Here is a 19027-nt window from a genome sequence, read left to right on the forward strand (position 1 = left end):
CAGCAACCTCCTTTTCAGTGTTGAGGAGTTAAGCTGAAGAAAGGCAAGCTGACGTTTATCGTTGCCAAACAGACAAATCCAGTCTAAATGGTCGGAGATGTTCACTCATTGGCTCAATAATCCATTGGAGAATTTACCCAGGGATTCAGACACATTGTTGTGGTCCTTGATGTTTTTTCTCCCTTATTCAGTAACAACAATCCACTTATTCTCCTCTACTTGAACAATATTTCTTTAATAAAACAGAGAAGGAATGCAAAGGGATAGCCAAACAAATGCTAATCCCACTGCATCCTAATGCACTTCCTACAGTAAAAGAACCCAGACGGATGAACTTGCTCTGTTTTCAGGCTCAACTTTCCTTTTATACTGAAAGTCACTCCCTTCAGGTGACGCACAGATTCAAGCTCATTGTCATGCTTCATAAAACATGTATTTCCCTCCCCAGTCACTATTTAATCCGCCAAAGTCTCCAGTGATACCTCTCCAAAGTTATTGTCAAGACGCTTCACGTACAGCTTACTTTTCAACCCCTCCGTCCCCTCCTTGCACACCCCCCTCCCCTCTCAGCTGCCCCCGCCCCCTGTGGTGTGTTGTAGTAATTGTGTGAGAGCTATGGCCCTGGAGTACTGTGTGTAATCCACTCTTTAAGCACTCTAATTGAAGTGCAAACTCAATACTCCCTCATCAGCCTTTTACTGGCTGTGCCTTGGCTTGACACCCCTTAGGTAATTACAGGGAGACTGGCAGTTCAATCACTGCTCTATAAAAAAACATAAATACATCCACCGAAACACAATATAGCACAGTGATGCATTTGTGTACGTGCACAATGTGGTGTTTCTTCATCTTTGCGAACCCATCCTTTCCTCATCCGTGCAGGTAATCCATCTCCTCTTATTATTATCCCTTGATAACGATCACATTATCAAATAAGTGATTGGAGTGATCATAAGGACAAGTATTTGGACATACACACAACCCGACACAGACACCATCTTCTACTACATTACATTTAGTCATTTAGCAGACGCTCTTATCCACAGCGACTTACAGTAAGTACAGGGACATTCTCCCCAAGGCAAGTAGGGTGAAGTGCTTTGCCCAAGGACACAACGTCATTTGGCACGGCGGGAAATCGATCCGGCAACCTTCGGATTACTAGCCAGATTCCCTAACCGCTCAGCCACCTGACTCCCTAATAATGTGTTGGTTATGTGTTGGTTATTTTCACAGTGTGTGTGTGTGTGTGTGTGTGTGTGTGTGTGTGTGTGTGTGTGTGTGTGTGTGTGTGCTCGCATGCTGTGTGTGTAGGTGTATGGTTTCACAGCTTTAATTAAACTTCCTATATTTTCTTTCAGCTTGTCCCCAAAGGGCACTATCTACCTCCCCACCACATGCTTATTTATTTATAATTGCATTAAACTCCTTCGGAGCTGCCTGATCGACTACTGAACATGGTGCCAGACCTTCATAGTGAGCTGAGTCTGTCACAGAGTAATATTGTTCGAGCTTATCGTGGAACTAAATGACAATATTCCATATTTCATTGGCGGGGAATCACCAGCTTCACACATATGAAGACTGTATGGTTAGATATGTTAGCCCTATTAGATCTTGAACAAACTATCCATCATTTACATGTGATCAATTATAATTTAAGATGTATTCATATAATAAATCGTTGCAACGAAAGGATAAGCAAACGTCTTGAATTCCGTAAAAATGCTAAAATATTAGATTCCTTAAAAATATATATTTTTACACTAACTTTAACGTTAACAAAGGCTGACAGTACCAAAAAAGTACAACATCGTCATAAACATTGTCATTCAGACTATCTGAAGGTTGGTCCCTTAAAGTTTTTTATTTGAAACCCCAAATAAGATTGACGTCCTGGCCTGGACGTCCATGCAAATTAAGTCTGTGCCTTTCATTTAAGTTTTCAAAACTAATGCTGTGTTTTGCTCGTGTGGGCGCAGCGTGCACTGCACAGGCGTGGATTACATATGCAGTAATTTCCATTTCACTCACGAGTAGTCCCGGGGTGGGCGTTTTATCTCTTCAAACAAGAAAATCTCGCCCATCTGGGCTACACGAGATTACAAATCGTGCGCACCTCATCTATGGCTCTGAGTGTATATTTTCGTCATCGGCAGAACCCGGATGTAAAATGTCAACTGCTGTCAAAATTTGATCTTGACTGCAAATAAACAAGGAAAGGTGAGTATAAAACCTAAATATAGCTGTGCACTTATTGATGGGAGACAATAGTGACGATGTGGTGGTTACAGCTTGTGTGAGTGGGATCCTGTTTTCGGTACAACCGGCTTGTCGTGCTCGGTTAGTGTCCACACGGTCTGACCGAAGTGCTGAGGAGATGCTACTCACCCCATTTCATATCAATAGGCCCAAATGAAAGTTCACAGAACTCCCGATGCATGGTCGCATAGAGTTGTAAACGATATCAAATTGTATGCCTAGGGGTAGTGATTGTATTTAAAATATCATGATTTAATTTGATCGTGTTCTAAACAGAGTCATGACTGTCAACGTCGAAGCAGTCTTTTAGCAACTAGCTATAGCATTGTAGGCCTACATGTACTCAAAGCTACATTATCTTTGTTAGTAAGAGGTTACCTTTTAAACCCCCTTCAGAATAAATTGGATAATATTTATATTGTCTAAACATAGGAAACTTAAGTTATATTCGGACTTATCTTAGGTCTAGCCCATCAGCTATTCTTCTAGCTCACACCGTTTCCGAAACTTTCAGAGCAGCTAACTGTTTTAACAAAAATTAACCTCGTTTTCCACTCCATGAGTGATGTCAGACATAAATGTATAGGATTCACGGAGCCCAGAAGTTCCTCAGATCTACAGATGATAAAATAACTTGTGGTAAAAGTTGGAAGAGAGCATGATTTAAATAACCAAGGTGATTTGGGCGGAGGGAATGTGGGTTATTGTCTGAAGAATACTGCAAAACCTTTCTATTCTAAAATCCACAAACATCCTTGGATGTGTCCCTCAAGAATAAGAGGTTCATAATGTACTCTCCAACCTGTCTAGTTTACGTCATCTGGTACATGTTTACCCCCCCCCCCCCCCATTCTCTGAGCCAGCTAAGTGGGCTTCTTCATAGTCAGTATAAGGTCATGGTGTTTTTCATGCATTGCCGTGGACAATTGTAGGTAGACAAGTACAGCTGTTTCCATCGGCTCCGATCACGAGGATTGTAGCGTCATAATTGGGTCCTTTGAAACCAGTCTTGAGTTCACAAGCTAGATGCATCATTAGTGCAGTTATGCCTGTGTCTAACATACTGTCTAAACTACTATAGTGTAATTGAAGTCCTGGTGATGGTTGATGATCCCTTATGGGCCTACAGGACCTCTCTTAGTTTGGATCCTGAACTCCCAAGATTACCCTAAATGCTCTTTCACAGCACAGATCTCTCATCTTCATACATGGCATGCAGAATGCACACATTCACACTAACAATCCTATCCAGACCTGACCCGAGATATTTACAACTCTTCTGGAACTACGACACTAGATCTGTCAGCGATATTCAAATGTTTTTGAAAGTTGGAGGGCCGTCAGGCATCACGACCAAATTGGTCACATGCACCGTTGAGGGATTTAACAAAAGTACAGTTTTTTGCTGTGACCAGCAGCTCTATTGCTCGCTGTTTTGGTTAGGCTAGTCCACCAAAATGTGTGGATTGTTATGTCCTCCCTCTATCTTTTTGTCTGAAGAGATAGAGACCTTTTCTTTTTAGCCTACCCCTTTAGCCCTCTGACCTTTCTGTCATAGGGGGAAATATCGTTTGATTTAGTCTCTCTTCATAATGAGATAGAAGCGTTGAATGAACATGTGACATCAAATTCTCAATTATGCCTTTCTTACTTTGTGTCTGCCTGCCGGTTAACAAGTTACATATTCATGGGGAAAAACTATGCATTAAATGAACAACGAGCCTAAACACTGCATTCATTTGTATGTTCTGCAAGCAGTATGCGTGTTCTTGTCTTGAGTGTCAAACAGACAAGGTGTTGTTAGAGGACTCCTACTGTAGCCAAGGTGGAGCATAGGATCCATAGCTGGTGTGTTAATGACACATCCAGACTCCATCTCACGTTGGGATATGCTAAATTAGACTTCTCCCAGAAATGTACATTTGCATTTAGTCATTTAGCAGACACGAGTGACTTGCAGTAAGTACAGGGACATTCCCCCGAGGCAAGTAGGGTGAAGTACCTTGCCCATGGACACAACGTCATTTTTGCACGGCCGGGAATCGAACTGGCAACCTTCTGATTAATAGCCCGATTCCTTAACCGCTCAGCCATCTGAGATGTTTTTCCACACAGCCTCTCTTCCTATCGGAGCCATTTTGGAGGCACGTGCTTCTGGAGCTGCTGGGACGATAGCACGTCGATTTGCGCCGATGTCGAGCGGGCTAATAGAGTCTGACAGGAGTGGAGTGGTTGAGGCCACTCAGGCGTGGTAAAGCTGTCGCTGTTTAAGCCCCTAAATTTGGTCGCTAATACCTGCCTGCATCGTTCTCCAACAAGCACAGAGGGGGAGAGGGAAAGTTTAGGTCTGGAAAGGCGGCAGTTGTCTGGGTTTGTGTCCAAGATTGGCGAGTGAATGTGCGTAGGCCCTAATATGTACGGTTGCAGTGTTTGTGCTCCAGTAAATGTGATTATAACCATGTCCTCCCACCAGTTCATTGTGTGTTTGTGTGTGTGTGTGTGTGTGTGTGTGTGTGTGTGTATGACACTAAAGGTCCAGCTTGAGAAGAAGCTCATTTCTCAGTTTGCTGATCACTTGTGAGGGAAGGCAACAAGTATCGAATTAGTTTGCATGAGGGGACGGGAAATTGAAATATGGATTGGGGTCGCAAATGCCTGCCTGTGGTATTGGCTGTTTTGAATGTGGAGGATGAAATGTATTTTGTGTGTGTGTGTGTCAGTGTGTGACTGATACAGACAGTGGCCCTATCGAATGGTTTTCCTTCGCCTGCACAGGAGCTGTTTTCCAATAACTAGACGGGAGCAGGAGTGACACAGACGAAGTGGATGTTTTAAGAGGAAAAGTAATCTTGAAGTGATGCCGGGCCATTCCTCAGTCTAACACCGTGTGCTTCTCAGACAGCTTCTCTCTCCCATTATAGTCGCCGTCTCTGCCTCACGCCGGCCAGTTCAGTCCCTCTTTACTAACCATCGTCCTAAGACATGCTGTGTCGGCGGCTGGGTGGGAGGCTGGGTGGGAGGCTGGGTGGGAGGCTGGGTGGGAGGCTGGGTGGGAGGCTGGGTGGGAGGCTGGGTGGGAGGCTGGGTGGGAGGCTGGGTGGGAGGCTGGGTGGGAGGCTGGGTGGGAGGCTGGGTGGGAGGCTGGGTCGGAGGCTGGGTCGGAGGCTGGGTCGGAGGCTGGGTCGGAGGCAGGGTCGGAGGGGTCTGAGGCTGGGTGGGAGGCTGGGTGGGAGGCAGGGTCGGAGGCTGGGTCGGAGGCTGGTTCGGAGGCAGGGTCGGAGGGGTCTGAGGCTGGGTGGGAGGCTGGGTGGGAGGCTGGGTGGGAGGCTGGGTCGGAGGCTGGGTCGGAGGCTGGGTCGGAGGCTGGGTCGGAGGCTGGGTCGGAGGCTGGGTCGGAGGCAGGGTCGGAGGGGTCTGAGGCTGGGTGGGAGGCTGGGTTGGAGGCAGGGTCGGAGGCTGGGTCGGAGGGGTCTGAGGCTGGGTGGGAGGCTGGGTTGGAGGCAGGGTCGGGGTCTTGGTCTCCCTGGCTGGCTAGCCTTGCTGCTGACCCTGGGAAGCGGTCTGAATATGAATGACAATGCGGTGATTTAGAAGGTGCAGTGGCCCCCCAAAGCCAGATGTAGTTATGCTGATACTCTCTGGCATTTAAGCCTGGATAACAGCTGATGTGAGGGCGCGATTATAGCTGGCTGGAGCCAGATCGAAATGCTTCTGTCCAGATATTGTCTGTTTGGTATTTAGGGAGTTGATTGGTCCGTCCAAGGAGAGCAGCCAGGGGTTGGGGGGGGGGGGGGGATTGAAGCCTTTTGCAAATTCATTTGTCAAAGGTGAAGAGATGCAAAGAGCCTCACCCTCTGCTATTTAACCACAACTGGGGACAGGGAAGAACAGATGCCAGTGCTTGACAGTGAGTGGAAAACAGCAGTCTAGTAGCAGACTGGAAATGACAACTGGGTAAGGGAAAGTGTTTTTGTGTATACGATTGAGATGAAAAAAAAAAAAAAAAAAAGATTAAAACATCTCGATTAAGATAGGAGGGGGCTGAGGTGATATAGAGTAGGTGAGATGGAGGCAGGTGAGGGGGGGGGGTGGAGGGATGGAGGGAGAGAATTGCGGCAGTGCTGAAATCGATAGTTCATACCATTCTGAAATTGAGTTTTTTTTTTTTTTGAAAACCAGGTATGGAGGGAAGAATATGAAATGGAGGTGGCGGAGGCCCTTGTGTGTGCAGCTCTATTGATTCCTGGACCCTGTTCCAATTATACTTTGCTGTTTTTGTCCGAGCCGCGCTCTTTAAAGAGCCTGGGACACCAGACGGACAAAGTTTTAGGTGCTGTTTGACTTTGTCTCATCTCTCCTTCAAATGCTTCACTTTTGAGGGCAGGGGCAGGGGCAGAGGGAGGGCAGAGGCAGGGCAGAGGCAGGGCAGAGGCAGGGCAGGGGCAGGGGCAGGGCAGAGGGAGGGCAGGGGCAGGGCAGAGGGAGGGCAGGGGCAGGGGCAGAGGGAGGGCAGAGGGAGGGCAGAGGGAGGGCAGAGGGAGGGCAGAGGGAGGGCAGGGGCAGGGGCAGGGGCAGGGGCAGGGGCAGGGGCAGGGGCAGGGGCAGGGGCAGGGGCAGGGGCAGGGGCAGGGGCAGGGGCAGGGGCAGGGGCAGGGGCAGGGGCAGGGCAGAGGCAGGGTTCTCTCTGAGAACCAGACTGGCTTGGGAGTTTTTCTCCATGGCCCTCCTTCCCTAGTGATTACTGGCATCACAGCACAAATGAATCCTCATTGTATGGGGCTGTGTGGTAGTGTGTGTGTTCAATGTGTCTGTCTGACTCAGTATGCCCAGAGAGAATCTCTGTCACTGCGGTGTGTGTACGAAAGCGACCTATGTTGGGTATTAGTGCAGCCTCCTTACCCTGGCCTGCAGTGTGCAGCCAGACAGCGACAGAGGAATTGCAGTTGTTTGTTTGACGCCTTTTGTTACAGGAGGATTTGGAAGCTAAAATTGAGTTCTCCATTCAGTCCCCTGGACTGGGCCTATCCCTGCTGCTGGGGCACTGCTACAACACTGGCTCCACAGAGCCGTCTCTGGGCTTGTAAAGAGGGAAGAGGGACTGCTGTTGGTTCTAGGAATAATGACAACTTTGTCGCACTCTTGAGGTTTAGCAAAGAGCAATTGTTTTGGCTGCGTAGCAAGTTCTTCCCCCGCTCGTCCTCTCTCTCTCTCTCTCTCTCTCTCTCTCTCTCTCTCTCTCTCTCTCTCTCTCTCTCTCTCTCTCTCTCTCTCCTCATCCGTCCTCTGCCGCATCTGTGTTTTTGCGTCCTTTTCTTTCTCGACTCCCCCGAACTCCTCTGTTTCCCTGTCCTCCTGCTCCCTCCAGACTCTCTCTCTCTCTCTCTCTCTCTCTCTCTCTCTCTCTCTCTCTCTCTCTCTCGCACTCCCTCTCTCTCTCTCTTGCACTCCCTCTCTCTCTCTCTTGCACTCCCTCTCTCTCTCTCTCTCTCTCTTGCACTCCCTCTCTCCTCCCATCTCGCCAAGTAATGGAAGCCACATGCAATATGCTGCGTTTCTCACTTGTGTAATGAGAGTGTTGAATATTCATGATGTGGAGCTGGCATCTCCCGTGGTGGTATGTGGGGGGGGTGGGGTGCAGCAGCAGGGACGGGGACTGTGGAGAGAGGGTCGGTCGGCCTGAACGCTCGGTGTGGGTGAGGACAGGAAGAAGGTGACCTGGGAGGTGATCTCTCACTATGAAGGGAGTTGAACGTCTCAATTAGTGAAGGAGAAAAGTGTGTGTGGGGGGGGGGGGTTGTGGTTGCGGGCAGGCCTCGCAACTAACTTTTTTCTTCACTGTACCAGTACCGTCCCAAAGTGCAAAATTAACCGTCCACATTTTCGTGAAATTCCTGACGAGCGTCACTGTCACGAGCTAGCCGGTCGATAGGGGACGGGTCTCGTCTGGTAAACTAGCTAGCTTGGTATTTGGCATTTGTCCAGTTGCTGTGGTCATCGGCGTATGTAGGGTTGGGGGGGAAAAACGTTTCCAAAAACGTCCAAGTTTGCTGTCGGCTTGGAATTAATGTTAGCTAGTAGCTATCTAGTTTACTCATGCTGGAGGGCCACTGTTTGACGAAGCGTGACCACACATTGTGGAGCAGCGTATAACAAATAGCAGCGCTTGTAATAAATTGTTAATAGTTTATGGAACTACAGCTAAATGTGATATGTTTCACCGCCTTGTGTTTAAATGTGTTGAACCAGTGCACTGGTGTATGCCTTTTATATTATGGTCTGTTGTCCTGCAGTCATCGTTGATCTGTCCCAGACATCTTTTTCATCGTCCCCGGGACGACAGGACGTTAACTTCAAGGCCTGATTTGTAGGTGTGATGAGGGTGGAATGGTGCCCCTCTTCCTGCTGACTGCTGCCCCCGAGTTCAATTTCAAGTGTTTTATTGTCAGGTGCACAGAACAACGCAGGGTCAGACTGGGCACTGAATTTCTTTGGACAAGACAACGCAAAGCAACCTGGCATAACATAACATAACATACACAGCAGCATAACATGACCCCCTGCAGGGGAAAGGGGAGCCAGGGACCAGGAGGCTGCAGGAGAGGGCCGTATGTCCGTCTCCTGTTTTCTCGGCCTTGGTTTCGTGACGGCCGCACCGAGCCGTCTTTCCAGGAAACCTCTCCATGCATCACACCCTCCTTTCCCCTCCACTCTCTGCAACTCTCTTGCTTTTTACAGACATGGCTGTTTGCCATCTCTGAACAGATTATGATGTGGTGTTTAGAGCAGTACTTTCTGAAGGACACGAGAGAAGGGAAAAAAAAGCTGTCTGTTTTGAGCGTAAAGCGGATATATGCGACGTGTGCTTACGTCTCGCGTTTGTCGTTTGATCTCTGACGGGTTTCCCCTTTCTTTCATTATGTCAGCTTTGTTCTGCTTTTCACTTTCTCCTCGTCACATCCTCTCTTTCGCTTTCGGTTGCTCTTTTTGCTTGGGAGCTTTTCATTTGCATTCTCGCTGGCACCCTTCATGCAGTCTTCCTCCCTCACGCTCCCTGTCTCTCTCTCTCTGTCACACTGTCTCTCTCTCTCTGTCACACTGTCTCTCTCTCTCTCTCTCTCTCTCTCTCTCTCTCTCTCTGTCACACTGTCACACTGTCTCTCTCTATCACACTGTCTCTCTCTCTCTCTCTCTCTCTATCACACTGTCTCTCTCTCTCTGTCACACTGTCTGTCTCTCTCTCTCTGTCACACTGTCTCTCTCTCTCTCTCTGTCACACTGTCTCTCTCTCTCTCTCTGTCACACTGTCTCTCTCTCTCTCTCTGTCACACTGTCTCTCTCTCTCTCTCTCTGTCACACTGTCTCTCTCTCTCTCTCTCTCTCTCTCTCTCTCTCTATCACACTGTCTCTCTCTCTCTCTCTCTATCACACTGTCTCTTTCTCTCTGTCACACTGTCTCTCTCTCTCTCTCTCTCTCTCTCTATCACACTGTCTCTCTCTCTATCTCTATCACACTGTCTCTTTCTCTCTGTCACACTGTCTCTCTCTCTCTCTCTCTCTCTCTCTCTCTCTCTCTATCACACTGTTTCTCTCTCTCTGTCACACTGTCTCTCTCTCTGTCACACTGTCTGTCTGTCTCTCTCTATCACACTGTCTCTCTCTCTCTATCACACTGTCTCTCTCTCTCTCTGTCACACTGTCTCTATCACACTGTCACACTGTCTCTCTCTCTCTATCACACTGTCTCTCTCTCTCTCTCTCTCTCTCTCTCTCTCTCTCTCTCTCTCTCTCTCTCTCTCTCTCTCTCTCTCTCTCTCTCTCTCTCTCTCTCTCTCTCTCTCTCTCTCTCTCTCTCTCTCTCTCTCTCTCTCTCTCTCTCTGTCTCTGTCTCTCTCTCTCTCTGTCTCTGTCTGTCTGTCTGTCTCTCTCTGTCACACTGTCTCTCTCTGTCACACTGTCTCTCTCTCTCTCTCTCTCTCTGTCTCTCTCTCTCTATCACACTGTCTCTGTCTCTCTCTCTCTATCACACTGTCTCTGTCTCTCTCTCTCTATCACACTGTCTCTCTCTCTCTCTCTCTCTGTCACACTGTCTCTCTCTCTCTGTCACACTGTCTCTCTCTCTCTCTCTCTGTCACACTGTCTCTCTCTCTCTCTCTCTCTGTCACACTGTCTCTCTCTCTCTCTCTCTCTGTCACACTCTCTCTGTCTCTCTCTCTCTATCACACTGTCTCTCTCTCTATCACACTGTCTCTGTCACACTGTCTCTATCACACTGTCTCTCTCTCTATCACACTCTCTCTGTCTCTCTCTCTCTATCACACTGTCTCTCTCTCTATCACACTGTCTCTGTCACACTGTCTCTATCACACTGTCACACTGTCTCTCTCTCTCTCTCTGTCACACTGTCTCTCTCTCTCTCTCTCTCTGTCACACTGTCTCTCTCTCTCTATCACACTCTCTCTCTCTCTCTCTGTCACACTGTCTCTCTCTCTCTATCACACTCTCTCTCTCTGTCACACTGTCTCTCTCTCACGCTCTCTGTGTCACTTTGTTTTGGTGGCTGGATGTCAAACTCAGCCCAACACTACAGCGGCCCCTCAGCCTGCTAAACCATCTGTGAACTCTTTGATCTCGCACTCATTCTCTGCACAAGGTGACGTATATGAGTGTGTGTGTGTGTGTGTGTGTGTGTGTGTGTGGCTTCAGCACATGAAAGAAGTGCGTGTAGCCCGTGTGTCTGGCGTGTGTGTGACTGGTCGAGGAAGGCTGGAGTCCTCTGGTTCTCAGTGTTGGGTCTACTCCAAGACTAGACTCGGACACAACCCTTCCCTCGGTGGTGTCGGCGCTCTGCTGCCTTCATCTTTCACACAGTTTGTTGCCAGTCGCCAGAGCTCTGAGAACAGACTTAAGACAGACTTAAGACAGACTTAAGACAGACTTAAGACAGACTTAAGACAGACTTAAGACAGACTTAAGACAGACTTAAGACAGACTTAAGGCAGACTTAGGGCAGACTTAGGGCAGACTTAGGGCAGACTTAGGGCAGACTTAGGGCAGTCTTAGGGCAGTCTTAGGGCAGACTTAGGGCAGTCTTAGGGCAGACTTAGGGCAGACTTAGGGCAGACTTAGGGCAGACTTAGGGCAGACTTAGGGCAGACTTAGGGCAGACTTAGGAGGCCCGTTTTCAGGTTCTCTGGCCGTAGTTTGACTTGGTCTGTCTGTCTGTCTGCCTGTCTGCCTGCCTGCTTGCTTGCCTGCCTGTCTGCTTGCTTGCCTGGCTGCCCCGGTGAGGGGAGGTCCCTGGGTGGAGTGGCGGCGCTAGCTAGCTGGACCCCCTCGGTGTTGTCCTGTGACAGGTGAAGGACGCCCGGTCCAGACATCTATCTCTCCCTCGTCCCCCTCCCCTCCCCTCTCCCCCGGCTCCCCTCTCTCCTCACACCCCTCCGCTGATCAAAGCCTCCTTTGAGGGTCCTGAGCAGGGCTGGGCTGATGGGGATCTGATGATGATGCACATCTTGAAAGAGGCCTCTTTCTCCTTTCTTTCTTTCTTTCTTTTTTTATTTAGTCTCTATCTCTTTTCTCTCTCTCTTGCCCTCTCCATCTCTCTCTCGCCCTCTGTCTCTCTCTCTCTCTCTCTCTCTCTCTCTCTCTCTGTGTATCCCTCTCTCTCTGTATCTCTCTCTCTCTCTCTCCCTCTCTCTCTCCCCTGTGTGATCAGACATGCAGTGACAGGCTGAGCCAGGCCCATCAGCTTCCATTAGGCCCGCGCAGCCCGCCGACCCACACTGCCGTTTTTATCCTTTAATGTTGCACCTTCCCCACCAGTCGAATCAATTATCAGTGATTAAGTTAGTGTCAGAGTCTTTAGCAGTGAGCCCAGCTCCGCTCCCCCCTCCCTGGAGGCTGGCTCCTGGGTCCTTACAGACTGATCCCCTGTCTGTCTGTCTGTCTGCCTGCCCGTCTGTCTGTCTGTCTGTCTGCCTGTCTGCCTGCCTGCCTGTTTGGCTGGTTGGACAGCTTTACAGACAGCTCAAAGTTTAACCTCTCCTAGACAGCAACGTGACAATGAACTGAGAGTTGATAATGTTCACGCTTTGAAAGTCTTTAAAGTGATACGTTACCGTGGCGATAGGGGTACCGTTTTAGAATGGCGTCACGTAGCGTTGGAAACGTGCCGTCTGGCAGTGTCGACCCTCTCGCCGATCCCTTCCCCTCCAGCGTCGTGAGGTTTGGGCCCACCGCGACGGGAGATCATCCTGAAGAGTCTGTTCCACGCTGTCTTCATCATACTCCACCGCATGTCCACCATGTCCAACTTCCACTCACCAGAGTGCTTCTCTGGTCACTGTGTGTGTGTGTGTGTGTGTGTGTGTGTTGGGCACCTTATTTTCGGTGTGTTTTCAGCCTTTTCTTCATCTCAACCCCAGATGTATTGTCCAGGGTGCGGCGGTAAGGAGAGATAGTAATCTGCTGTAGCCTTGGTGCTCTCTGCTCTGCGATTGTTGAAGAAGATTGATGGGCCCACTTCTGGGGAGGGCTGTTATTGTGGACGGGCAGAGGGAAAAGATGGAGGTACAGAAGTGGTTCCAGAATGAGAGTTTGAGGATGGAAGATATGGGGGGGGGTGTTTTTGAAAATCTTAGTGAAAAAGGGTACAGAAAAAGAAATGCACTTGGAATTGTTAAGAGAAGGAAGGGAGCAGCATTTTACGCTTGTTCGTCGGTGCATTAGCCTGTTTGTGGGGAAGCTTCAAACTCCTCATGGGGCTGGTTGTGTCCAGTGTGCTCTGCAGCCTCAGGTTAAGTCGTCAGGGAGTCAGGTGGCTGAGCGGTTAAGGAATCAGGCTAGTAACCAGAAGGTTGCCGGTTCGATTCCCGACCGTGTCAATAACGTTGTGTCCTTGGGCAAGGTGCTTCACCCTACTTGCCTTGGGGGGGGGGGGGGGGATGTCCCTGTACTTACTGTAAGTCGCTCTAGATAAGAGCGTCTGCTAAATGACTCAATGTAAATGTAAGTTCCTCTTAACAGTTTGTGCTGGTGAGCGTGCCACCAGGTTCATAGCTGTGAGGGGCTGCATGTCCTTGACCGGCCCCCATGACGCGCGCTCTTAATTGTGACAGTTTATTCGCTCTTATTTGCTTTTTTCTTCCCCGAAGACTCGAGGTCTTGACGGGACCCCCCAGTGCGCTGCCTCTGAATCTCCCTGTTCCAAGTCTTTGCAGGTTTCAGCTGCTGTGAGAGAGAAACAGGCCTTTCATTCCTTTTCTCCTTGATTCTTCCACAGAAAGTCTGACGTTTCTTTTCATGCTCAGCCCGTCCTTCCTGGCCTGTTTCCGCCCTCTGCTTAATTTGTCTTCAATCCTGTCTTGTGTCGTGTGTTTTTTTTATTTTTTTATTTTTTTTATCCACTCCTTCTTTGTGCCTTTTTGTTTGGGCTTCCTCTCTCTGTCTCTGTCTCTGTCTATCTCTCTCTCTCTGTCTCTCTGTCTCTCTCTCTCTCTCTCTCTCTCTCTCTCTCTCTCTTTCATCAGCCTGTAGTACATCGACCCATCTTTCATCCTGCCTCTCTCCTCTCATCTCCCATTCTTTCTCTGTCCAGGCCTTTTCTGCTTTCCATTTTCTTTCCACTTTTTTTTGCCAGACTTCTGTCCTCCCGCTCCTTCTCCCTACCTGGCCTTTCTCTGTCTCTCTCTGTCTCTGTCTCTCTCTGTCTCTCTCTGTCTCTTTGTCTCTCTCTCTCTCTCTCTCTCTCTCTCTCTCTCTCTCTCTCTCTCTCTCTCTCTCTCTCTCTCTCTCTCTCTCTCTCTCTCTCTCTCTCTCTCTCTCTCTCTCTCTCTCTCTCTCTCTCTCTCTCTCTCTCTCTCTCTCTCTCTCTCTCTCTCTCTCTCTCTCTCTCTCTCTCTCTCTCTCTCTCTCTCTCTCTCTCTCTCTCTCTCTCTCTCTCTCTCTCTCTCTCTCTCTCTCTCTCTCACTGTCACACTGTCACACTGTCTCTCTCTGTCTCTGTCTCTCTCTCTCTCTCTCTCTCTCTCTCTCTCTCTCTGTCACACTGTCACACTGTCACACTGTCTCTCTCTCTCTCTCTCTCTCTCTCTCTGTCTCTCTCTCTGTCTCTCTCTCTCTCTCTCTCTCTCTCTCTCTCTCTCTCTCTCTCGATATTTCATGTTTAGATCTTTTTAATTTGGCGCTTCAGACAGGTAGGCTACTCAACATGTCAGGTTACTATAGAAACGGCAAGGATATAGGACACAGATCGCATTTAGCAGATAAGTGTGGTGATATGAAGAAAAGTGACGAGTGCTGCATAGTAGCACCCTACAGTGCACTGCCCTTCAGTGTCTCATGACAGCACAACACGGCTCTACGAGCCGCTTTTACACCCTTCCATGTCATCACGATCACCCCTCTTTGTCAGTGCTTCACTCGATTCCCCTGGTGCCTGTTGAAGTGGGCCGTCCTGACCAGAGGACGTTAGACCTGGAGCGCACGCTATCGATCCCAACCGTCACATCTTTGTTGTTGTCAAGTTTCTAATACACATCTGCTTGCACCATCACATATTCATTTCAGGTGAGGGTATCGATCAAACTCTCACTCTTTGACACACGCACACACACCTTGGAGAATTCAACGAGCTCTTTCACATTCCTTGTGAGCGTTCTACCTCTGAATTTTGCATCTGATTGACATTTCACCGCTGTGTGTAAACCTGGGGGTTTTAAGGTGAATTCATTCATTCATTCATTCAGTGCCTGCGTCTTCTCTGTATAATTTGGTCTCTGCAGTAGGGCCATCTCTAGCCGAGGGAGAACCAACGCAGCTCCTTCAGAGGTGCTGTTCTGTATGATAAAGCATTCAGAGAGATGTAGTGTTGGTAAAGCATTTGTTCTTGGGGTTCGACATTTCTTTTTGAAGTCCACTTGTGATTTGATGTTGCTTGCCTTTTCATGGTCTGCTTTCGAAGACTTAAGTTTGTCAACATTTAGTTTTGATTCTTTCAGTGAAATTTGAGCCCGGTAAAGCAGTCTCTGTTTTCGTAGACAGGAAGATGACACTGGGCTTGTAGGGCTCCGGAGAGAGACGGACAGAGTTGGGCTAGTCTGTTACTCTCAGTTCTCAGCAGAGAGATTGCGTTCAGCTTCACTGAGTTAATCACTCTATAGACACGGACCTGGGAATGTACACACACACACACACACACACACAGAGTCAAGTGTCACTCCAGGAATCTCTGGCACGAGGGTCTCTCTCTCTCTTTCTGGCCTAATGCTTTTGTCTTTGTGTCCCTCTTCTCCCTCCAGACAGACGGACAGCGTTTCAGACAGACGGCTGGACAGAGGGTGCAGCTGGCCCCGCCATGGCAGCACAGATGTTTGAGGGACTTTGATCTGGGTGAGTACCAAACGGGGTGAAGAACCAGGGGGAGTCTTGTGGAGCGTACCAAACCAGGGAGACGACGGGGGTGGCCGGGGATGGTGCGCTGATGGTTGAGTTAAGGAGTGGACTGAAAGACACGTGACACGAGAGAGTAGTTTTGAGATACAGATTTGGGAATATGGGAAAGTGACTTAAGTGAGTAAAAAAAAAACTGGTCTAGGATATAAGGAGGCAGGGGGGGAAGTGTGGGGGGGCAGGCAGTGTCGGGGGGGGGGGGGGAGGCAGGGGGGAAGGCATCCGCACCTAGGCGAGAAGGTTCTGCAGGATGCTGCTGTCATTGACAGAGCAGAACCAACACTCACCGTCTAATAAAGGACGTGAGAAATGGAGAGAAGGATGAGGGGGCGGGGTGCTGTGGGTATGCTAATGTGACAAGTGAAACGCATCCCAGTGGTGCAGCAGGCTTCACAAACTTCATCAAGAAAAACTTCACGAAGAAGAAAACCGGAGCGAAGCCGCCACCATTGTCAAGAGGTCTACTGTATCTAAAGAGGCGCGGACGACCTCCGACAACAAAAGGTGTCCAGCATCGCAGGCCTGGGGTCAGACCACCCACCAGCTGTTCACACAACATTAGATAGAGATGTGCTCACTGTGTGTGTGTGTGTGTGTGTGTGCTCACTGTGTGTGTGTGTGTGTGTGGTAACAGATAGGGAGATCACATGATCAGTATGTGGGTGTGTTGCCACATTGAGGCTCAGTAAGATGGGAGTTTTTATCCAGCTGGTGCAGGGTGATGTGTGAGGGCCCCCCTCCTCCCCTCCGTGCGCCTAAAACAATAGGAGGGGGGGGGGGGGGGTGTCATGGTGCTTACACTATTGATGGTTCGTGCTCACCCAGCAGAATGAGCCCCGTTGGTCTGATCAGTGATGAATGTCTCTTGGTGCATATGCATTCATTCCTTTTTTTTTTTTTTTTTTTTCATCTCGCAACCCCCAGCCCCCCCCCCTTCACCTCACCCCAGCCCCCCCCTCACCCCAGCCCAGCCCCCCCCCTTCACCTCACCCCAGCCCCCCCCTCACCCCAGCCCAGCCCCCCCCCTTCACCCCAGCCCCCCCCTCACCCCAGCCCAGCCCCCCCCTCACCCCAGCCCAGCCCCCCCCCCTCACCCCAGCCCCCCCCTCACCCCAGCCCAGCCCCCCCCCTTCACCCCAGCCCCCCCCTCACCCCAGCCCAGCCACCCCCTTCACCCCAGCCCCCCCCTCACCCCAGCCCAGCCCCCCCCCCCCTCACCCCAGCCCAGCCCCCCCCCTTCACCCCAGCCCCCCCCTCACCCCAGCCCAGCCCCCCCCTTGCTATTGCGGAAATTGACACAGATTTTTCGATTTGATATTGAATTGAAACATTTAGTCTTTGTCCATTTCAATTCATAGTTTTAGAAAGTAGTTATACTCCCTCTACTGGCATGTCACCTGACCCTCCCAGTACTCAAGTTTCATAAACTGTCCCTAACTCCAACAGACTAACACGCCGTCTGTCGCTAGGCAACCTCCAAGCAGAGAAGGAAACTGTTTCTGAATGCTTTACCACTCTTATCAATCCTTTAATCAACCCTTCTTTTTCTATGTCTCTCTCTCTCTCTCTCTCTCTCTCTCTCTCTCTCTCTCTCTCTCTCTCTCTCTCTCTCTCTCTCTCTCTCTCTCTCTCTCTCTCTCTCTCTCTCTCTCTCTCTCTCTCTCTCTCTCTCTCTCTCTCTCTCTCTCTCTCTCTCTCTCTCTCTCTCTCTCTCTCTCTCTCTCACCTGGGTATTCTCTCTGTCTCGTCTCCCTTGTTATCCCTGGTTTGCCAGTTGCCGCGGCAACCCCTCAGCTCCTCCACTGATGCTTGTAGGAGCTTGTTAAGACTGGACAAGCTTTAATGGAGGGATGGAGGGATGGAGGGGGGATTTATTTAGATTTCTTCCTCTGAAGAGTTCTGTCTCCCAATGCTCCAACCCTCCCCCGTCTCTCTCTGTCTCTCTCTGTGTCTCTCTCTGTCTCTCTCTGTGTCTCTCTCTGTCTCTCTCTGTGTCTCTCTCTGTCTCTCTCTCTCTCTCTCTCTCTCTCTCTTCCCCCCCCCCCCCCCATCGCCTGACTTGGTCCGGCAGGCTGTTCCGGACATCTTATCTGAGCTGGCTCTTCCTTCTCTGCCCCCTCATGTCCCGGAGCGTATGCACAGTACCGCTGCCTGCCACTGGCAGGCTGGAGACCGGATCGTTCTACAGGATCTTAATGACTCCATTAGGGTGTGTTAATCTGGGAGCGCCCTTCTTACAAAGGCAGCCCTGGCTGATGGATGGATTCCATCAGAGTCCTTGAGGAGAAAGACAGACAAGGAGGGGGAGCTGGAGGCAGGAGGGAGGGGGGAGCTGGAGGCAGGAGGGAGGGGGGGCTGGGGGCAGGGGGGAGGGGGGGGGCAGGTGGGAGGGGTAGGCAGGAGGGAGGGGGGAGCTAGAGGCAGGAGGAGCTGGAGGCAGGGGGAGCTAGAGGCAGGAGGCAGGGGGGGCTGGAGGCAGGGGGGGCTGGAGGCAGGGGGGAGCTAGAGGCAGGAGGAGCTGGAGGCAGGGGAGAGCTAGAGGCAGGAGGCAGGGGGGGCTGGAGGCAGGGGGAGCTGGAGGCAATATGGCTGGAGGCTGGAGGCAGGAGGCAGGGGGAGCTGGGGGCAGGGGGGAGCTAGAGGCAGGAGGCAGGGGGGGGCTGGAGGCAGGGGGAGCTGGAGGCAGGAGGCAGGGGGGGGCTGGAGGCAGGGGGAGCTGGAGGCAATATGGCTGGAGGCTGGAGGCAGGAGGCAGGGGGAGCTAGAGGCAGGGGGAGCTAGAGGCAGGAGGCAGGGGGGGGCTGGAGGCAGGGGGAGCTGGAGGCAATATGGCTGGAGGCTGGAGGCAGGAGGCAGGGGGAGCTGGGGGCAGGGGGAGCTAGAGGCAGGAGGCAGGGGGGGGCTGGAGGCAGGGGGAGCTGGAGGCAGGAGGCAGGGGGGGGCTGGAGGCAGGGGGAGCTGGAGGCAATATGGCTGGAGGCTGGAGGCAGGAGGCAGGGGGGAGCTAGAGGCAGGGGGGAGCTAGAGGCAGGGGGGAGCTAGAGGCAGGAGGCAGGGGGGGGCTGGAGGCAGGGGGAGCTGGAGGCAATATGGCTGGAGGCTGGAGGCAGGAGGCAGGGGGAGCTGGGGGCAGGGGGAGCTGGAGGCAGGGGGAGCTGTAGGTGGAGGCAGGAGGAGCTGTAGGTGGACGAGCTGTAGGTGGAGGTTTAGGAAAGCTGCAGGAAATATGGCCAGCAGGTCTGTGGATCCGAGTCCCTGAGACACACTCTGAAATGTCAGGAGGTGTGTGTGTGGAGGAGCCCACATCACAGCATTT

At 50.8% G+C, this 19027-nt stretch overlaps 1 protein-coding gene across 1 annotated transcript in view; it reads left to right on the forward strand.

The window, feature by feature from the left end:
* The first annotated feature begins 2130 nt into the window (after nucleotides 1-2130).
* The window catches only part of spop (speckle type BTB/POZ protein), a 54080-nt gene continuing 37183 nt past the window's right edge, over nucleotides 2131-19027 (forward strand). The window contains exons 1-2 of the mRNA XM_084677855.1: nucleotides 2131-2223; nucleotides 15561-15651. The gene's annotated coding sequence lies outside the window, so the exon portion shown is untranslated. The remainder of the gene's footprint in view (nucleotides 2224-15560; nucleotides 15652-19027) is intronic.

Source organism: Hypomesus nipponensis, chromosome 17 (genome assembly GCF_054491055.1).
Source record: "Hypomesus nipponensis isolate SF chromosome 17, ASM5449105v1, whole genome shotgun sequence".
Lineage (NCBI taxonomy): Eukaryota > Metazoa > Chordata > Actinopteri > Osmeriformes > Osmeridae > Hypomesus > Hypomesus nipponensis.